The sequence below is a fragment of the Sabethes cyaneus genome, chromosome 2, assembly GCF_943734655.1.
Source record: "Sabethes cyaneus chromosome 2, idSabCyanKW18_F2, whole genome shotgun sequence".
Classification (NCBI taxonomy): Eukaryota; Metazoa; Arthropoda; class Insecta; order Diptera; family Culicidae; genus Sabethes; species Sabethes cyaneus.
The window spans coordinates 169,252,523-169,274,976 of NC_071354.1; the positions used below are offsets into that span (position 1 = coordinate 169,252,523).

At 36.8% G+C, this 22,454-nt stretch overlaps 1 protein-coding gene across 4 annotated transcripts in view; it reads right to left on the reverse strand.

Moving 5' to 3' along the window:
* LOC128738213 (myosin-G heavy chain) overlaps nt 1-22,454 on the reverse strand; it is a 366,951-nt gene that overhangs the window by 152,049 nt on the left and 192,448 nt on the right. For all 4 annotated transcript variants that reach the window (XM_053833181.1, XM_053833180.1, XM_053833179.1 and 1 more), the window contains one exon: nt 4,899-4,941. The gene's annotated coding sequence lies outside the window, so the exon portion shown is untranslated. The remainder of the gene's footprint in view (nt 1-4,898; nt 4,942-22,454) is intronic.

The window sequence follows — 22,454 nt, forward strand, 5'->3', positions numbered from 1 at the left end:
TATAGTGGCAAAGTTTTTATTTGGGAAAGCGCAGCAAAAGAAAGTAATGTATGCCGAATTTAGCAGCGTGCTGGAAATACCCTCCCGTACCCTAGTTAGGATAGTTTTTGTACCAGAGCTAATTTAAGGTAAAAGGAACCGAAAACTAAAAATGTTTAATAACTATGTAACGTTTGAGATTTGGCCATATGTGAAGAATGATTTTTTTCGTCAATTGTGATCCTCTATCAGAAATGTCTGCACTAAACTACCTAACACCCTGTATATTCAACATATCCTACGCTACAAATATATGTATAGAAAATCACACGTTTTCGTATGGTGAATATTCTTAACAGCCTGTTGTTGTAATGGTTACCTGATGAATAACCACAACTAATATACTTGTTATTATACCATGCAACAGTGAATGCGGTGCGACACCATTTCACAAATGGTTCTAGATTGGAAGATAGAAGATAATATTTATGGTTAGAGTATGGTTCCTATTATCGCGGACGTTACATTGTATTTTTATAACAAAACTTGTAACTTTTCTTCTATTAGCACATACTATGGCCAGGTGAATGGTTATACAATTAATAAGCAGATAAAATCGAACAATATCAGATAACAGGCAAAGTGGTAAAATCGGATGAAGATAAATTATGTATCTGAAATATCGTAGGATCATTTATATTATGAACAAAACATGCCAATACAATTTCCTTAAAAAAATAAAGCAAAAGGAAAGCAAATTTCAATACATATCAATATATAAGTTTCACGTTGAAGCGGTAATAAAACATAATTTCTGATTGATTTCGACAGAAGAATATATGTACCTAATAATTTTGATATAAATTTTTTCGTTGCCAAAGTTTGTTCGGGTAGGCGTTCAATCAAAACGAGAGATTGCTCACTAAATTTGGCTCTCAATTGGTCTATTGTTTCGCGTGACGGTCATCTTCATCTTTCAGAAAATTTGTGATCATGCAATTTAGGATTACACGCTTAAATGAATTTACAGACACTGTTTCTGTTCTGAGCAGTTTTTCAACCAAAAAGTTGGTAGTAGGAGCACAAAACTGTGTTATTTATCACAGCGAATAATTCAATTATTGGTAGCAGAGTGTAGGCCGATTATGGCCCTCTATAAAGTGGTGAAAGTTTACCAAATGCATTTTTCACACAGCATAGTGTTCTGCATGGCGTTCCAAGCTTGTATAACAGTATACTCAAGTGTATCCCATAGTATGCCTACAATTGCGGTGGAGAATTTCCAAAGTTACTGCAATTAAACTAAACACAGATATTATTGCGGTTGTCTATAACGGAACGGTAGGTAGTATAAAACTTTACAGTTGCCTTAGTAACACATTTTATTAACCAGCTCCCAACACGCCCAGCTACTTGTCAAACGGTAATAAATCTAAGTCCTAACCACTAAATTCCTATTATAAAGTGGCGATAAAATTATCACACGATGGGGCGTAACAAGCAACACGATTAATTGCTGCTGTTATACGAATTACGGATTTTTCCATATAATATTAGGGTAACAATAGGTATTTTTTCTTAGTGCCGAAACAAAAATCCTTTTATAGCATAGTAGATACTATTTCACGAAGGGAAAGCATGAGTTGAAGTAACGAACTTTTAGTCACTACTTTTTTTCATTTTATAGAATAACGGTAATAGGGGACAGGTCTAAGTTTTATAGACCGTTTTGAAAGCATTGGTCACGAAAACGCCAATGGAGTGCAATAAAACTGAAATTGTTCCTTGGAAAGTGATGGCAGATTATCTAAGAAAAGAAAACCTATCGAAATAAACCGAGAAAAATTATTCTAGAAAGGTATACATGGTTAGCGGGTGTCCCAGAGGGCTGATTGATTATTAAAATGCTGAACGCGCAAATGTATGTTTTATGATATCATATTATAAATTATGTCATGATTTTTATTTTCAAATACATTTGAAACATATTGTGTTACAACAATTTATACCGTCTTTTATCTGGTTCATAAAGTCTGAAACATGTAAGCGGCTATAAAAAATAGCCACAGTGTATGCTAGTAATTTGTGTTTATCTTCTAGATCGTAATAGACGAAAGATTAATTTCATTCATATTACGTTGGTCATGATCATTTTTAGCATTAAAAAAATAAATATCGTCTACATCGAGCACCAGTAATAAAGCAATGTTATTGTGCCTTTTGAAATTAACCTTTCTGTAGCCAAGTTAAAAAGAAAGATATCTTTTACGGTATCCAAGCAGATAAACATAACAATATTAATTCACAGTGAGATTATAATTTAATAATTAATAAAATTGTTTTTGTGCTGCAGTCTAGGTATTACTCGTGCTGAATTTAGCTTAAATTGCTGCTCTAAAAAAACATCGGGGCTATGTTTATTGTTACGATCAACGTTATGATTCCCATCTAGCAAAAGGACAATAATTGCGCCCTACAATCGAATATTAATAAAGGTACAGTTCGTTTTTATGGGGCAATAAAAATCGGTTACATATCAAATGCGAACACTAAAAGCGTAATTTTTCGCGCTCGAATCATAAAGTACGACGCGACGAGTTATGATTGATAGCAATCTCGATCAATCAAGTTGACAGCTGACTACTGTTATTATGGGCAATCGAAAACCACGATAAACAAATTTGAGACCAACATTGTGACGTTTGTGGCTTTTGATTGCTTGATGGGTAGCCGATGGGAAGGTGTGAAGCGATCGATAAATTATGATAGCATCGTAAACTGATTTGGCGCGATCTACCAGCACTACCGGCACTAACGGGCCCTATCGTAGCTTTTGCCGGGATGAACGTTATATCATGTGGATTCCATTCAATCGTGAGGTACCACTTTGCCGCTTTGCCTGAATTGAATTTCACACTCACGTTAACAATAATAATCGATGGATAGATTCAAATGGCGCAGGGCATTTCTTCAGTTTTATATCTGTGGCTTTTGATTCCGTTTTTTATGAAAACGACACGTCAAGCGAGGACAGCATTGGAACCACTAAGCGTCATAATAAAGTATAATTTTTATGCGTGGCGACCACTCTTCATCAGGCTCGAAGCTAGACTCGAACGGTGTCCATCGAATCTCGCAAATGTCAAATCTTTTATTTCCATCTCACTTATTCCCAATTATGCTGATTAAAAACATCATAAAAAGATCGCGAAAGTGTTCATAATATCTTAACTACCGATAAAAACCTTTTTTTTGTGATGAAAAACATAATTATCATCATTATTCATCATAGTATTTGACGCAATTGCTTAGTAACTTAATTGGCGCCAATTAACCAGAACCATTGGAAGTCGTTTGGCATCTGTAACTGTAACAATCGTAGAAAGTTTGCGGCTCTGCAGAATCATTGTAGCAGTAAATTGTCCAGCGATATCACCTTCATAACCATTGTCTTTGCATGATTTGGTGGCCACATGCTTATGTAGCAAGCCTTTAGGCCGCATGCATACAATTCATAATTCTTTGGCCGTAAATTTATGTTCCCATTCATTCGCATGTGCGACCATCGCATCGCTGGCGCTGGCTGCCTCGCTGGGCCCGGACGATAGCGAGCGGGAGCTCTGCAAATTGGATTTGAATCGGTTTGTGATGACATGATTCGTAAATGGGTGGACAAATTGTGAGCCCGGTTGAATGCCCGAGAAGCCACAGAGCTGTCCACGCATTCACGTTCGCTTGCAACCGTTCGTAACTCGTAATCGGGCTATTAGCTGTGGCCGGGCCAGGCTGTGTCCCATTTGGTTGGTCACTATGTCATGGCGGTTGCAAAAAATCGCAACAATCACTCGCGCTCTAGGCTCTAGGAAAAAGTACACCAACTCATTAATCATCATCAACTGTGGTGCGGTGTGGCTTTACACTTGAATCGTAAAATGTACGTAGTATAAACGTCATTTGACGGAGATGGCACGGCGGATGCTTCTTGGGTAATAATTTATACAATGCTACCATTCAGTTGTGCGTAAAACTAGACATTTACTTTCCCAGGCAGAAAGACTCGTTAAGACATTTTACAGCATCATTATTAGGATGTTTGATTTTTGATGAGTTTATGATTGATGGATGTTAAAAGAACCGATGACGTGCGACTCAGTGTCAAACACAATTGCAAAATTTTTCTAATGTAATGGTAAGAAAACAACCTTGCGGACAAAACATAAACACTTTGATAAAGCGAATTTAAGAAGCATGATCGAAAAAGAAACTCTCGGTTAATTTGAATTAACCGAATCAAGCTTGAAATTGTCGAACTGAACTGACCCATGTTTCGAAACTGTACAGAGGATCATGCTCATTTAGGTTCGGTGTGCATATGGCAGACACTACGGCAGGCACTATGAATGATGATGGCACGAGGATGATTGATGATTGAATGCAGTTTTATGCTGGCGCAAGCAGTTTGCCATTATTTTGCCATTTAGACGAAGGAATTCATTCCGTGTGAAATAGTTGCCTTCTAATATTCTTTTTATGTCACTCAAATTTATATGGACACTTCCACCGTTGTTGCTGTTGTTGGTAATGCGATGGTTGGGTCAAGCGGTTCATGTGGGTTATATCGGGAATCGCGTTTAGCTGAGCCGCTGTCGCTGGGGCATTGTGGAAAAATATGTTACTTTTTTGTATTGGAAATCGAAAGGAATCTCTTTTGTTCGAATGGTTGAATTTAAAATGAAGCGGCTGGTGTTAAGTGCGACTTTACCGCTTGCCATTGCTTGCCCAGTCGCTCAAAGTGGTTTATTTGTTACATCATTTGCTACTTATAATGAAAATTAACTAAATGAATGTTGATTGCGGAATCACTTAACCGTTGGAATGCTTCTAATAATGCTTAGATAAATAATATAATAAATATTTACCGAAATCAAGAAGTGGCACCAGTTTGGGATTTCACAGGTTCATCTGAAACAAAGAATAATATTTGTTTAAATTATTTCTATCCAGTGATATTTAATTCTTCCTCTGACTCGTGAAAATGTGCGAAATGAAATTTTGCACTGATGCAATATAAAGTTTCCAGTTTATTCTTTATTTATAAGTTCATTAGTAACTTTGCTACAACAAAAATAAATTGTGAAACCACCAAAGAAAATAGCTACCTAAGCAGCATTTTTAGTTTTATTACGTTTTTCTGGAGGTTTTCTTGAATCGTTCCCGAAGCTTGGAGCTCAGAATTACTTTTTTTCCCGCAAAGATAACCTCGAAAAGCCACCTGGAGATCACCAGGCCAAGGAACCATGAACCAAATCGAACATATGTATTCTTATTGGTCATCGATAGTCGGTTTTTGTCGAACATCACCAACGTACGCTCCCTACGGGGTACGGATATCGACTCGGACCATTACCAAAACTATCGACGTTTTATATCTCGCGACAAAGTCGCCCTCCTCGGTTAACTATTCGGCAATTGGACAACTTGCGAGTTAACGAAAACTACGCGCGCATACTGGATGAAGCTTAACCTTCCTCTGTGGAGCTAGATGCTTCGACCTTCGAAGATGGATGGAGCGCTAGACCGTCAATAAGGCCGAACCGTAGTGCTAGACGAAGAAACCGAGACGAGCGCACGAGGTTTCTTCGCCTTTGATGGGGAATGCTAGCGAGCGAGAAAAAGGAAAAAAGAGCTTGAGAAAACTACCTATGCATTGCCACGAGATAGAATTTGACCAAGTTTCGATGAGCGCGGAATGAGTTGACCACGATTCTGAGGAGGAACAAGCGTCAGAAGGAGCATACGATACAGTCGAGCGCGAACAGCTATGGCAGATAATGCACGAGTACGTTTTGCCTTTCTACTATATAAATATATAGTATAAAGGTATAGAAATCACTTGGAAAACCGAAAATGGAAAGAAGGTCCTGCGGGCCGAATGTCATATACCATTCGACTCAGTTTCGAAAACTGAGCATTTTCTGTGTGTGTGTATGTATGTGTGTGTGTGTGTGTATGTGTGTGTGTGTGTGTGTGTGTATGTGACGCTTTTAATCTCACTCACTTTTCTCGGAGATGGCTGGACCGATTTTAATGTTCTTAGTGTCAAATGAAAGGTCTAGGTGTCCCATTGGTCGCTATTGAATTTCATACTGATCGGACTTTTAGTTCAAAAGTTATGTATAAAAATACGAAAAATATGGGACTTCATTATCTCATAGGTCTCTTAACCGATTTGAACAAAATTGATTGCATATGAAAGAGGAGCCTTGCAAACCCTTAACTTCCAAATTTCATGACGATTGGACTTGTAGTTTGAAAGTTACATAAAGAAATGTGAAAAAATAGTATTTAAAAGATATTTATGTAACATATAAGCATTAATTTAATGAAAAACATCACACATTTTATGATTATTTGAAAATTACTGCTGAGATCTATCAAACGAAACCGAGTTATTTAAAATCGGACGCTTCATTCAAAAGTTATTCAAACTTTAACACTTAAGCACCATATATTAAACCGTCAAAACGTGTGAAATCAAAACATATCAATCAAATGTTGATTGTATTCAATGTATGAGATGTGTGTGATGTATGTGTGTATGTATGTATGTATGTATGTATGTATGTGTGTATGTATGTATGTATGTATGTGATGACAATTTGCAATTTTAAAATTTGCAATGAAATTCAAGAAAAGTGAGAAACATGTCAATTGTCTGAAGTTTTTGAAGCCTCTTAGTGGAATACGAACTCTGAAATTAAAGAAAAGAAAAAACTTTTACCGACTAAATTCCACTATTTAATATTTATTCGCGACAGATACGTATACGCTTTGAAATAAGATACTGATGAAGCCTGCACGTCGTAGGTGAACTACGTATCAGTTGCAAATAAATATTAAATAGTGGGATTCAATCGAAAAGTTTTTTCTTTTCTTCGATTTCTGATTTCAATTGTCATTTTCTTTACTTGCTGTTACTCACAATTGTACAAGAAAAGCAAAAAGCGAAGAAAAGCAGTTTATTTAAGCATGTAGGTATAGTGGTGTATAGAATCAAAAATACTAGTGAGTTGATTTTTCCAAATAAATTTGTACAAATTCCAAACAAATTCTGCGCATCAATAGATGCTCTTTTCAATCAATAGATACTAGAGCTTAGAAATGTTATATGAAAAATAGGAAGTAAACGTTGCACGGTAGAAATTTTGTAAGATTTGTTTTCGTTAGTGATATTTTAAAGGACAGATGTCTTATGTCATGTATCATGTTTTAATAAGGCTTATACAAATTTGAAAAAAAGTTTATGTCACCCCCCCCTTCAAAAATTTTCGAAATTTGAAGGGGCAAAAAAATAAAGTGCAACATTATTATGTTGCATTCTTTAGTGATAAGCAGATTTTTTACAGTTCAACGAGTTTACATCTCTAAATTACCCAATATGTGCAAAGTTAAAGAAATTATCCGGTTAGTCACGATCAACTTTCCTTCACCAAGCAGTCTGATTCTCGCTACAGGTCACAGACGACTATTGTGCTTAATCTTTAAATCCCGGCGCTGAAAATTGGGGTGCTTGAAATCAGACTTTTGGCTCTATTTACTTTAAATTTTATTCCAATTTAATTCAACTTGTTTTAAAAGAACCGAATTAGGTTGAGGCATCAATAAACTAAACAATATATTAGTGAAATTTGGTACCGCTTTTGACGGAGATATTCAGAATTGCAGTGGGGTTATTTTTTCATAGGTAGTAGATAGATTAAAAAAAAATACAACAAATTAGACAATCCGGAGTATCAGCTTTCAGTGCTTTTGGGGCTCCAATTGGTCGTTTTATTCCGTAATGTCCAAGAAACTTACCCTAATTTTGGATGTTAGGGACGTAAAACTTACAATTTTATCTTACAAATACAATATTTTACCACGCATTCGATGCATGCAGAAAGGATGTCAGTGAGTTGTTCGAAAATTTTCTGACTATTGTCATGTTGTGATTATCATTGGGATAAATGGTGGCCCCGACCATAACATCAAATCAAGCCATGCTGTTATATTGATTTTTTACTGAGCTTTATCTTCTTCTGCTTAAAAAATGGAGTTTTAGTAAGGAAATGTGCGAAACTGGAATTAAATTGGAATAAAATATTTATTGCTAGGCAGTCGAAACGGTTTATCTCTCAAAACATTTCAATGATTCGCAAAATCCTGGCGCTTACGAAGAAATATGCAATCATTTATACTGGTCTTATAACAAGACATTGTCCGAACCACTATCATCCGAAGCTTAAAAAAAGACCCAGGACGCCTGTTATGCTGATATCCGGCAATTTTCAATTAAAGATCAAGGTTCTTCGGAAGAGGGCTGTTAAAACTCCTAATATTTGGAGAACAACTTCCACCGCAGTAGTAAACTTCATCCGAAGTGCATCACCGGCCTGAAAAAATACTGTTAGTCAAGCAATGACAATCGCTTCTGATAGTTCTTTATTCTAGTATTCTTTAATATTTATACAAAGATAAACACGTTATTGTTGAGAACCAGCAGGAATGACCTGATATTCATATCACTAAGAGGTTAATCAAGAAACGAGCGGTTTCAAACGTAGATAGTATCAGAGATTTTGTTCTTAACAAATGCCGGTAGCACAGCACAGTAGCCATTATTATCAAGCTGATTTATCTCCACCACAATGCTTACTTTATGTGCTTGAATCAAAAAATTTTGAAGGTTGGTTCGGTTTGAACTAAAAGTTAAGTACTGTACAATATTTTTGTATTAATATGGAAAAATAAACAGTGGTTTTTTCTCCTTCGTTTAGTTATTGAAGGTTGAATGTTATTATTTTTTTCTTGCCCCCCCTTGAACAATATTTCGGGACCAGGACATAAACTTTTTTCCAAATTTGTATAAGCCTAAATAAATCAAAAAAAGACAAGCACTGGGAATCATATCGATCGTATTTCCCATTCTCAAGCATGTTTATGGCGTAGCTTTGGCACTATTTTTCGACCTCATCTTGTTTTCCTAACCTTCTAACATTGTAAAGACGATGCGATCAAGCTAATGACTATCTTTTCATGAAAGTACATTCCAAAGAAGCTTAAGTTTTGATTTTCATGCAAAAATAATTCTCTGAAGGAGCGCTAGCTAAGAAATAGTTCCATTTCTCGTTTTCATATCTAATGCTCTATTCAGTAATTTTTTTCTAATTCAGATATATTGCAAAATTGAAGCCAAGCAAACCAATAGTAAAATTTTGAGATCAATCATTTTGTTATAGATATCCTTTTTCTTCAAAGCGAAATATAATAATAATTTTTCTGAACTCTTGTTTTTCAAAGATGCTAACTTTTGAATGCATGGTATTAATATCAAAATATCAAAAAATCTGCTATGAACAAATACTTCATATTGTCAATTTCGTATGTGGCTCTGAAAGTTAAGGCCGTCTGTAGACCCGTTAGAGGGTTAATTTCTAATTTTCTATACATATTCATTCAAGTCTGTAAAAATTATCTTTTGTGTTTACATTATTTTTCTATAAATATTATAAAACTAAATAAGGTGTTCATCAAGTAACATAAATGACGCTTACATGTATTTACGCACCTAAGGAAAGAAAATATAATTATTCTACACAATACGTTGTGAATTTTACTGGCAAATAAGGATTTTGAGGAATACAGAACGGATATTTAAAAATATAGTCTAATATAACATCTATACATCTACAATTAAGTTCCTGACAAATTAAATAATGAATATTGTGGCAGTAGAAAGGCTAGGTCACGCCGCTAGGTGGATTAATTCGGGTTTTTCCGGACAAACTGACGCGACTGATGAAAGCTACCCTGTAGTGAGTGATGTGTTACGTGCGTGTTTCGGGGGCACTCTCGAGTCTTTTCGAATCGTGCAGAGGGTAGCGGCAAGATGATGGACTGTCTTGTATGTTATTCAACATCGCTTCGGCAAAAGTAGCCAACTCCTAGCCTTCGCAGACGACCTTGACCTCATTACTAGAAACTTTGGGACGGCGAAGACAATCTACCCCAGACTAAAAACTAAGAGGATTGCTAAGAGGAGGCTAAGAGGATTGGGTTACCAAAAATATGGTAGGAAGAGGTTCCAGAGGTAACAACGTTGGACAGTGACTAATCAGTCGGACAAGTGACATAAGTTTGTAGTACTTGACCTAACTTCAATGTTCTAGCACCGATTTTATAATTCCACTTGCCTTATTCTACCCTACAGGCTCGTAAAGTTAAGTAAAAATAAACCTTGAAAGCGAGATAGCCTTGTAAGGAGCTGTGTTTTGAAATTGTCTCTATCACCTTAGACAAAAAACCAAATAGGTAGTTTTTTTTTCATTTTTATCACTGTACTTGATGTGGCGAAAGAGTTGATTCAGTTTTAAAATTACTGACGTAGTTTGAAAAGGTCAAATGTTTAGCGGTTATGATTATTATACAGATATCGAAATACTTTAAAACTGCTACAGACTTTACATCTTCCGTATAACCGCACCTTTCAATACATATAGGGTAATTAGGGTGCCATATCAGTTTTTTCAGTATCAGTAAAGTTGGTTTTACCCAAATGTGAATAGGGTAAATTAACCTGTAATGGATACTTTGGATACTTGGTAATGCTATATCCAACCGATGGCCGTATTGAGTACGGCCCAAAACAAAAATCTTTAAATGCTGATTGCTGATTGCATAACAATCCGCTGACCCTTCCAAAAAGTTTTACGCGCGAGTTTTACGTGCGAGAAGCTATAAAAATTGTATCTTTTTTTACCGGGTCGTAACCGGGAAGTAACTTGGGGAAAATAACAACAAACGTGTAAATTCTACCAGCAGCAACAACAAATCGCGTGCGGATATGTGCGTAAGGTAAATGACAGCAAGTTTAATGTATTGATAGGGTATGTTGCTGCTTCGTCGTAATTGCCTATTCCCGTCCTATCCAACACAAACTAATTAAAATATCAGCATTTTTATGACACACAATGCAAAACTAGTTATTCCCTAATCTTTTAGTTTGTTGTCTATCATACGCGATCAATCAAAATGAGCTGAGATCTATTTAAATGCTTTTTATCATTAAAGAAGTCCTACCAGCTAAATTTTCAACGTTTTTTCGTGCGACGAAGAAGAAAATGTCGACTAATCGTTTTAATTTCCGTCATTCATAAATGAAAATAACTCACGCAAGGCATTGTCGTTATTCTACAGCCAGAAAAACTTACCTGACCTGCAGAAATTTTGCAGAATACACAATTTGTCATACACAAATACATGCGCGTTAGCTTCGTAAACATTGTTTTGATTTTTATTTCGGACGATGAAAAATTTTGATGGACGGATTTTAAAACGGTACGACGAATTTAAGAAATAAAGTCAGTTGCGTAATTTCAATAATATGCTTTAATAATCGCTTTTAAGTGATTTCAAAGTTCACATTTACCTACCGATATGTGTTTTAGTCAAATCAGCACAAGAACTTTTGGAGTGTTCATTAAATCCATCCAACAAATCATGAAAATTAGAATGGTTTTACTTACTACGACGGTCAATCCTGGTTGCTACAGCTTTTAGAATTTCAATCCACTTTCAGTTGAATGTGTGGTAGAGCACACAGGGTAGGTATAGTTTGTGCTAGATCGATCTCGAATTTGTCAGAGTTTTGATAATGTGTCAGAAAAAAAAACAAATAAAGCACAAGGTTTTACTGGCATTTGATAATGATGTGCCAGATTTATTCTGACTTTTGTGTAGGTACGTTGTCATTCGCAAAGGTCACCACGACCAAAGATGATAGCAGAAAACATTAACAAAATCGCTGAAACCATTTTCTACTACATATATTGAATTAGCATCACGCAGAAACAGAAACAGCAAAATTTTATGCTCGATTGGCTTAGAGCTTGACAGGTGACAGGTGGAGGTCGGTAGCTTGTCCAGTTTTGTCGCTTCACAATACATAAGCTTCTTTAGTTGGGCGTGAGCCGTCACTAAGGACACCATCATGATCGTGGTAGCTAGTCGTGTGTTTACGTATTTGGGACACAACAACCGACGTTTTTCAATGTTGTTGCTGCTGAGGGGACTAGATATTAGCAAAAGCTGAAGCATTAATATATATGCCACTGACCAGAAGCATAAAATATAAACAGTAGATCATCAAGATGGTTTTTAAAGCTAGTTATATGGTAATATAGATTAACTCAATCATAATTTTGCGCTTGAAAAACTTAACATTGCGCTTCGAATCGAAAGATTCTCTAAATTTTGTTCCTGTTAAAAATGGCCGGCACTAGCGTACCGAGACATAAAAAAATGGGGTAGCCGACCTTTCAGTAGAATGTTTTGGCCTGGAAAACGGGGTATTCATAGGACGGCGAATCTAAATACTATTACCTATCACAAAAACACCAAATGATTAGGTTGAAAATGAAAATTCCAGGCTATTTTCGGGTGCAACTGGATTTAAAATCTAAGTTGAAATTGGACTAGAAATTAAATTTGAAACTGGACTAGAAATTAGAATTTAAATTGTTTCTACTTGCAATTGGATTTGAAATTGGATTTGACTAAAAGCATTTAATTAAATCTAATTTGCAGTAATTTGGGCTCAAATTGAACTAGAAGTTGTACTTAAAGTTGAATTTGTAATTAGACTGAAATTTGGAGTAAATTGTAATGGAAGTTTTACTACGCATTAGGCATGAAATTGGACTTAAAACAAAATTTGAAGTTTTTGTTTGAAATTAAACTTGCAATTTTATTTGAAATTAACATTGAATTAGACTTGAAATTGGAATTAAAATTGTATTTGAAATTGGACTTGAAATCAGAGTTTAAATTTGAGAATAGAGCCTAGAATTGGAATTAATTTAGACTTGACTATGGACCTGAAATCGGACATATAAGTCAACTTGAAATTGAATTTGATATTGGATATTAAATTAGACCTGAATTTGGACTAATTTAAATTTAAAATTTTACTTAAAACTTTTACTTTTAGTTTAAATTAAAATTGACATTTTTTGTCTTTTTCTCTCATACGTTTTACCTCTTTCCTGCTCGATTTTTCATATTTTGTTCCGTTTTTTGTCTTTTCTGTACCATTCTCTTGGTTTTTGCTCTTACTTTCCATCCGTTTTTTCTCTTACTTTCCATCCGTTTTTTCTCTTTCTCTCTCTCTCTCTCTCTCTCTCTCTCTCTCTCTCTCTCTCTCTCTCTCTCTCTCTCTCTCTTTTTTCCTGTCTCGAGCTTCCTATTACAGTTTTCTTCATTTCCTGGTTCAAACTTTCGTATTTTCACTCCTATTTTTCCTCATGCTTTTCACTCTTTTTTGTTATTTTCTTTCCCGTTATCAGTTTTCCTCTGTTTTTCTCATCTTTTCGTTTCCAATTTCTGTATTGTTCTAATTTTTTTTACCTTTTAATTTTCCTTCGTTTTTCGTCTTTATCTGTACCGATTTCCTCTTGGGGTATGAAATGGGGAAAGCAACTAGGAAAAGCGCCCACCATAGCTCTAGCCATCCCAAGCCCCTTCCTAGCGCCTCCACGTGGCCATACCTGGAAGTATTTCAATTTGTACAATTGAGTAGCCAAGCTAGGAGGTGCGCGGTCGTGCGGTTTTCAGTTCCTAATCTTACAAGTGTAGTTTTAGGCAGCCATTAAACCGCACGACTTTATTTGCAAGTATTATATGATTTAAACTAATATTTTTGGTAAACTAATCTATTTTCAGAGAGCAAAGTAAGGCGCTATATCCTTGGCCAATTGCAGCCTGGCTTCTAGTCTTAATGCCACAAGTTCATCCCTGAGGGTCCGAAGTATCACTTCACCTTTATTAACAAAGATACTCCCAACAACTGTAAATATATCATTGTCTATGTATATGAGAAGCGTTTGGTACGGGAGGTCCACGCTTTCTTCTTTCCCCTTGATTTCAAGGGGTTTAATGGAATTAGGTATTTTTTCTAGTTCCATTTGATTCCTAGGAATTCTCTCTGCGGTACATGCTGCGAAAAATGATTGATTCAAGTAATCGTCATTTTTCAGGATGCCTTCAAGATTTGGCTGCGTTAGTGTGAGATTAGATTAGATTATCTGTTCCGATTTCCTCTTGCGTTGTTGTTGCATTTTTTCTGACCTTTTATTCTACTTTTTGCCTCCTTTTTTGTCTTTGTTCTCCGTATATCCCTTTTTATGGCCAGATTTTCGTCTTATTCACTTCCGTTTTACCTCTTTCAATCCGTTTTTCCTGTTTTTCTCTTTTCTTTTTCCTGCTCCATTTCACCGATTTTTGTCACATATTTTTCTATCGGCTCTCATTGTTCTCTCTTGTTATTTTTCTTTACCGTTTTCGTTTATCTTGCTTTCTGTTTCATATTCCCTTTCTTGTCTAGTTTTATCTTTTTTTCCTTTTCGTTTTACCTACTGCTCTTGTTTCCTTTTTCACTGGTCCTTTTTTCTTCTTTTCCAGTCCATTTTTTAATTCCTTCTCCCAAGTCCCACATTTCCTCTGTTCCGTTCTTCGTCATTCTTCTTCCTTTTTCTCACGTTTTTAGGTTCGTTTCTTCTCTTTTCCTGTCTCTTTGTCAACATCTACCCCTTTTCGAATAATTTTTCTACTTTTTTTATTGTTCAGGGTTTCTTCTTCTTTTTTCACTTTTTGATTTCTTTTTCATCCAGTTTTTCGTTCGTTTATTCGTTTTGTTGTTGTTCATCTGTTCCGTTCTATCACGTTCCATTTTTCCCTTTTGTCTACTGTTTTCATTTTTTCTCCATATTTTATTTTCTTTCTGTCCCACCCGCAACATCTACCAGATGTATCTTAGGGTTTCCCTTACTTACTAGTATTACTAGTACTCCCGGGACATTTATGAGGGCACGTAGAGTTCTCTGTGGTTCTCTTAATTAAATGTTGGACTAATATTCCCATCCTCAACAGCTGCAAGGACGTGGCCAGAACAGTAACAATGCTTTGGAGGCATTTGACTTTTATTTAGGAGGATGAAATTAAACCCCAAATTTCATGTTGCTGGTAACAAACATAAGTTACTTGTTCTTTTGAGCAAAGCACCAACTACGAATTTATGCACCTGTTTATGCTATGCTATGCTACATTTTATTTTCTTTCTGTCCCGTTTTTTTTCTTTTTTTTGTTCTCGTTTCTTCATTCTCCTGCTCCCGCATTTGCTCTTTTTCTATTCCGTTTTTTTTTCGTTTTCCATCCTGTTTTTATCGTTTTCTGTTCAGTTGATCCTCATTTTATTTGTCGTTTTCTTCGTTGTCTTTAAGGTTTTACCGGCACGAGAAATAGAGGGGCCTAACGATTTGGTGACGAGAAGCCCAGGATGCAGCACTTCGATGAGCACCTGAATGGTACCCAGGCGGAGAACCATGGCGGCGGGGAAAGTGATTTCGATGGTGCAACAAACGGGGAAGAAGTGCCAACCCCCAAAATCATGCGTCATCATCTTGTTTAAGCTTTTTATTTTTTATTCTATATTAGAGAGGTTTTCAGCCTGCGGCTGGTTCGCCTCTTTGTAACAAGTAAAAGAAATACAATTTTGTTTCTGCCAAAGTATTCAATTTAAATTTGGTCGAATAAGCTGCAGTCTTTCAGGAACAGTATTATCGTCGTTTCTGCCACAGGATCGTCGCTCAGTGCCTCCCTTACGCTTGATGAAATGTTGTTGGTGCGTCGTGGTCCCTCGAACTCCGGACAGAACGTAATTATGTGTTCCACAGTTAATGTGACATTGCATATCGAGCAGGTTTTCCTGAATTCTCCGGTGCCTGTTAGATTGTGCGTTATTCCTGTGTGTCCAGTTCTTAGCCTTGATAATACTTTTCTTTCGTTCCAGTTCTTTCTTTCAGTCCAGGCGATAGTTGCGTTTTTTATTTTTCGTAAGAAAATATCTTCACAGCCGTGCCATCTTTCTTCCCATGCTCGTCTCATTTTGCTTTCCAACCACTTTTTGACGTCTATGAAGGCCACTTTTTTGGTGTACAAAATTCCTTTTCGCCCGAGTCCGGCGAGTCTATCAGCAGCTTCATTGCCAGGGATGCCACAGTGCCCTGGAACCCAGATGAAAATTGTGTCTGTTCTGGTGTCCTTCTGTGTTGCCTGAATCCACGGGTGGCGAGCTGTTTGCGATTCGAGTGCCTGAATTGCGCTGAGGGAGTCGCTAATAACTGTTGTTTAAGCTTTCTTTTTCCTTAACTTCACGAGCCAATAGCGATAACTTTGTAAAGCAAGGTCCAAGAGATTTGCGGTCTTCTGCAAAGACGTGTATTTTGAGAGCTTCAATAATTTCCTAGAACATTGTATACTTGTAAAATGCAACTAACAAAAGCTAAATATGAAAAACCAATTTTTAAAGAAGTTGTAAAGAATATGCGCTATAGTTCAGCACTCGATAAAGATAGAAATTTTATTTCTTCAGCAAAGTTGCTTGTTTTTACAATATTTACAACTTTGCCGAACTTGCCGAACCCAAAACTTGCCTAACTTTTGACAGTTTTAGATTAAGGGTGATATTCATACGAACAAAAGTGCTGAAGACCATTAATGATGAAATGAAAGCAAAACACACTAGGAAAAAAGTTCCGTTTTTCGCCCTTTTGGACCAGTGTGCAGCGTACGATGCAATCGGTTGAGGACTGCTGTGACAGATCAAACGCACCGGAGAAACATATTACAAATTTTTAAATTAATTACTCAAAAACATAATTTATTCAAGTTTTATCAGTCAAGTTTATTGCACCTTAACGAAGTCGACAGCTTCAATTAAATTTTTTTTGTTTTACCGCTAAACCTACGGAACATGTCGAATTTGAAGATGCAAATCATTCGATCAATCGACAAAATGTAATTAGCAACTGTTAAGTCACGCGGAAAAAATGAAGTTATTATTGGCACAACAAAAGCGCAAAAAAATCTGCATGCAACATTGCGGATGTAAAAAGTGTTTAGTGGAATTAAATACAATTAATCGCAGTATTGTGATTTTTCTGATAATCATACATCTTACTACAGAGATAAATGATGAAGCATTACAAGCCACAAAGTCTAATCTTAAGATGCATGGTAGCTACAATGAGGTAGATGAACAACTGGTGAGAATCAACGCACCGTAAAAAATCGTTCATTCAATCCAGTTCTCACAATTCCTATTTTCTTTCGCTGATTGTTGTTGACAAACTTCCACCGTCTGGTCCGTTAGACAGGGGCACGCTAAAGCTCCGAAAAGTCACTTTGACCGGGAACCTACTTGTCTGGAGATATGTTCTACGAATATGGTGGGCACTGGGTAGAGCTGAAAATAATTTATGTGAGTTGCTGCGTTGAAAGAAAAATCTTCGCGCACGGCTTACGTTGACCTAGAAAAGCGAGCGGACCCACATTAAAGCTGCAGCAGCTGCGGGAACAATGCGTCCAGTCCACTTTTGGTAGAGAACGCGCGGCGGGGAATGTAATAATTGATAAAAATATTCCATGAAAACTTTCTGCCCGACAGGTGCTGAGCATGACTGTACAGATTCAACTAACTGTACCGACCAACTGACTCTGCTGTCGCACCGCGGCGGGTCCAATTATGACCTGTAATTGAATCAATTAGCAAGTCAACGAAATTTCAAAGAACAATAGACTGTTAGTGTTGCTCCGTGGAAAAATAGCTCAGTTTGCCGCAGTTTCTTCGTTAATGGTTACGCGCCACAAATTCCAGCAGATAATCAGGTATCGTTCTATTGGAAATGAAGTGGAGCAAACGAAAGAGCAATTACAGTAATTACAATCTGGATGAAAATCAGAGACAGATTTAGTCTTCCGGAATCTCGATGGTACAGTGTGAAAATGAGCAGCTTCGTACAAATCGCCGCTTGCATGTGGGAATGAGAACTTAATCGGGACAAAAGCTTTTAATCAACGCCTTTTCCTCCTCCCACTTTGGTTCACAGTCGGCGAAATAGGACTGGCCAGGCGATGATGTCGTAAGTTCACTCGGTTTTGTTTAGCTCTTCAATGGGAGGCGTGCCGACGATCTGCATTTCTTCCGCTAACAAAGTGATGCTGCGGGAACAACATGTCAGCTGATGGCAGGTTGGGAACTTTCTTCTCATCGTTTCGGTTCAGCCGTCCTGAACCGGTACCGCGGCGGCAGCAGCACTGGAAATGTCGAATCGATTAAGCGCCAGGGCTCTCGGGCGTCGGTGGCAAAGGTGAAGAGATTTTCATCATCGTAAGCGATTATGTTGATGATGATTGGATCGCGCAGCGCAGCACCGATTCCGTCACCGAAGGTGAACTTCTAAGGGAAAATGACATGTTTGGCTTAACTGCGTGCTGCAATAAATCTACGGATGTCAGGAATGTGTTCAGCTTCGGGAGTATGTCGACACAGATTCGTCATGAGTGACTGAAATACGACCGAAATTTTGTTGTATGCTTTTTTGTTAATTCCACTCCAATATTATATTGTTATCAATTGACCAATAAATTCCAGTTGCCCAGTTGATGAGAGGTTCTATGCCCACAGGAGAAGATATGAATTGGAATTATCACTCCCACGGGCTTTTGAGCCGTATCAATACATCAAACTGAATAAAAATGTCCTTTATTAATATTGTCTAGTCGGTTCTGCAATCTTTGAGAAAGAGACTCCCATTTGTTAATAGTGTTACAAAAACAAGATATGTATATGCATAGAGACAGTGCTCAATCTGTAAAATCGAGTTCCCCGCTTCCGACAAACAGTTATACCTTCGTTGTTATTACATAAGAAATGTAATATCGAAGAGTCTGAGGTAACGGCCATATTTTTTCGATCACTTGGAATATTGATTTTCCTAGCGTCGATAATGAATGCCTGTGATTTCGCATGCGATATTGCAAGTACCAACCGATTAACCTATTTACTCTAGTTTTCACTATTTATTCAGATTTCTCTTCCGTGTGGTCAGACGATGGTTGCTCGTGCATGCATGCTTCATTAGGACTAGTGATTTTATGAGCACAAGTAATAAGATTCGTACATTGAGTGTGCCGATAATTTAAAACTGGCACCAGATTAACTAAACACGAGTTGGATTTACGACCGGAATCAATCTGACTGATTCCAACATGCCCACCGCTAGATTGCGTTTTTTGCCGAACATTCTCCCTGTTTGCCGACCGTTAATTTGGAATGGGTTAATTCCGTATGCCAATAACTCTAATTTTTCACTTTCATTTCACACTGCTTAGTCCGAGTGCTGACCGAAGAGTGTAATGAATAGACCCGCCATCTGTGTAACGTCCCTCCATTCATCAGCCGACAGTTAAGGTCCAGTCGTTGTAACCAAACGGTGCGAAAGATCGTGTACTATGTCGTGATCCCTGGTTCAAGTGTAATGAATGAGCGAGTGCACTCCGAAGGCGCGCGCAGAGCCTTCCTTGGTGTGATTCATGAACACATCCTGCAGTCCACATCAGCCGACAGTCGTGTTCGGTGATTCATTAACATGATTTCCTCCAGCATTATCAAAGTAATGAAGACAAACAACCGATCGAAATTGACCGGATTTTCTGACCGTTTTCGACTGTCAACGGAAACTTTCAATCGAGTTTGGTAACTTGAATTATCAACTGGTCGCAATTGTTTTTATTTCTCGTTAGTCAAAGAAGTCTTTTTTGAAAGTAGCTAAAGTTTGACTAAAAGCAAATCTGGACGCCCCTCGTGTATCACCGGTACGCCTCTTATGGTAGGAACTGGAACCATTTGACATAACTTTGTTTACATGTTTATGAAGAACAACTGATGCAAGTTCCCAGTTACTATTCCACTACGTTGCGGAGCAGTACAAAATGGAACACGAACGACGTAAAAAATCTTGCACAAACACCTTGAATCCGGAGTGGCCTGGATCACAAGCGATAAGTAAATTAGGGTATGTTGCTGCTTCGTCGTAATTGCCTATTCCCGTCCTATCCAATACAAATTATTAAAAATACCAGCGTTTTTTATGCACAAAGTGCAAAATTAGTTATTACCTAATATTTTAGTTTGTTGACTATCGTACACGATCAATCAAAGTGAGCTGAGATCTATTTAAATGCTTTTTTTTCATTAAAGAATTCCTAGCATCCAAATTTCCTACGTGTTTTCGTGCGATGAAGAAGAAAATGTAGACTAATCGTTTCAATTTCCGTCATTCATAAAATGAAAATAATTCACGCAACGCATTGTCGTTATTTTGCAGCCGGGAAACTTGCATTACCAGCAGAAATTTTTGCAAAACAATATTGGTCGTGCTGTCGTAAACAAATACACACGCGCTAATTTCGTAAACGTTGTTGTGATTTTTAGTTCGGACGATGAAAAATGTTGATGGACGGATTTTAAAACGGTACGACGAATTTAAGATATAAAGTCAGTTGCGTAATTTCAATCAAATGCTTTATTAATCATTTTTAGTGAATTCAAAGGGCACGGATCGGAAGGTAAGCGTGTTTTAGTCAAATCAGCAGCAGAGCTTTAGGATTATTCATTAAATCCACCTAAGAAATGATGAAAATTAGAGTGGCTTTCCTTGCTACGACGGGAATTAGAAATAAACCCTAGCTACGTAAAAATAGTTCCAATTTCAAGTCCAGTTATTATAAATGAAAGATTAGCTTCAAGCCTCTAACTTGGAATTACGCAAGTCAAAACTCAATTCTGGTTTTACGTCCAATTTCACCAGAGTCAGAAGAGAACACTGAAAGAAAAAAACGGCAAACTATACTATAAAGCTATAAAGCAGATGAGGCAAACGAAAAAGAAAATCGTGCCAAATTGGACAGACAAGAAAGAAAAGAAACGAGAAAGAAAAGGAGGTAAAGGAAAGGAGAAAATACGAGAGCAGGAAAATAAAGAAACAAGAACAGGTAAAGAAAAAAACAGAACAGAGGTGGAACAGAAAAGAAAAAACTGAAACGGCAGACGAAAGGAACTAAACGGAAAAGAAAAATAGTGTGTGACGGAAAAAGAGGAAAAGCACGAAAAGACGAAAACAAAAAACGAAACGATAAAAAAGAAGCTAAAAAGGAGAAAAAACACCAGAACCAAAAAGAGAATAAAAACGAATAAAAACGGGACCTTAAATGTGAAAAATGAGACAGGAAAACCCGGTCCTGAAAACGCAGAAAAATGGTAGAAAATATACGAAAAACGGCGAAGAAAAATAACCGGAAAATCAGGACTGGAAAGGACGAAATACGAGACAGGAATAAAAGAATGGTACAGAGAAAACAGCGGGCAGGAAAAAGAAAAAATAAGAGTGAAACGGGGGAAATACAAGACAAATAGGAAGAAGATGGGACTGAAAAAGAAAAAAAACGTGACAGAAGGTGAGAAAACGGGAGAGAAAATGAGTCTAGAAAGAACTGACGGAACAAATAGCAAGAAGAACCAAAAGGGAAAAGAAGAATAGTAAGGGAATAAAAAGAGCGACAGAAGAAACGAGGGAAACGAAAAAGAGGTCAAACGAAATATTAAAGGAGAAAAATGAGACACAAATAAAAAAAAATGGACATAAAAGAAAAAAGAAATCCAGGAAAAATGGGACAAAGAAAAAGGGAAAATAGTAGTGAAAGAAACAAAAAATGGGAAATAAAAGCCGTATATTGTCGCAAATATAGATACATAGTGGAATTTAACTGGAAAGTTATCTCTTTTATTTAATTTTAGATTTCGTATTCTACTAAGACGCTCCAGAAACTTCAGAAAAAAAAGGAAAATCGGAGAGCAACGGGAGAAAATGGAGGCAAAAACAGAATGAACGTGACAGAAAAACGTTAAAGACGAAATCGAAAAACGAGAAGGAAACGAAATAAAAAAGTTAGAACAAGACGAAACCTGGAAACGAAAACAAGAGAAAGGAAGAGAAAAGAAGGAAACCGAGAAAGCAAATAGCAAAAAAGAGTGAAAAAGAAGAGGAAAATAATCAAAACAAAATGGGAGAAAACGAAGAAAACTTGAACAATGAAACAGGAAACACGGTACAGAAAAGAACGATAGAAGAAGAAAAACCGGAAGGATAAAAAACAAAGGTGAGAGCAAAAACCAAGAAAACGGTACAGAAAAGGGGGAAAACCGAACAACGGGTGATAAAACGGGTCTGGAAAAGAGGAAAAATGAAACAGAAAAGAGGTGTAGCGTATGAGAGAATAAGCCGAAAAATGTCAATCCTAATTGTCTAGCAAAACTTCCTGTGTAATTTCGTATGTCCAGTTTGAAGCAAAGCTTCGAGTTCAAATAAGTCCAAATTCAATTATAATGTAATGTCTAATTCCAAGTAAAATTTCCAGTCTAAATTACTTCAAATGTAAGTCTAATTTTAAATCCAATTTTAGGTTAAATTTCTAGTTCAATTTGAAGTGAAGCCCAAAATAGTCGAAATCCAAGTTTAATTTAATGCCCTATCAAGTCTAAT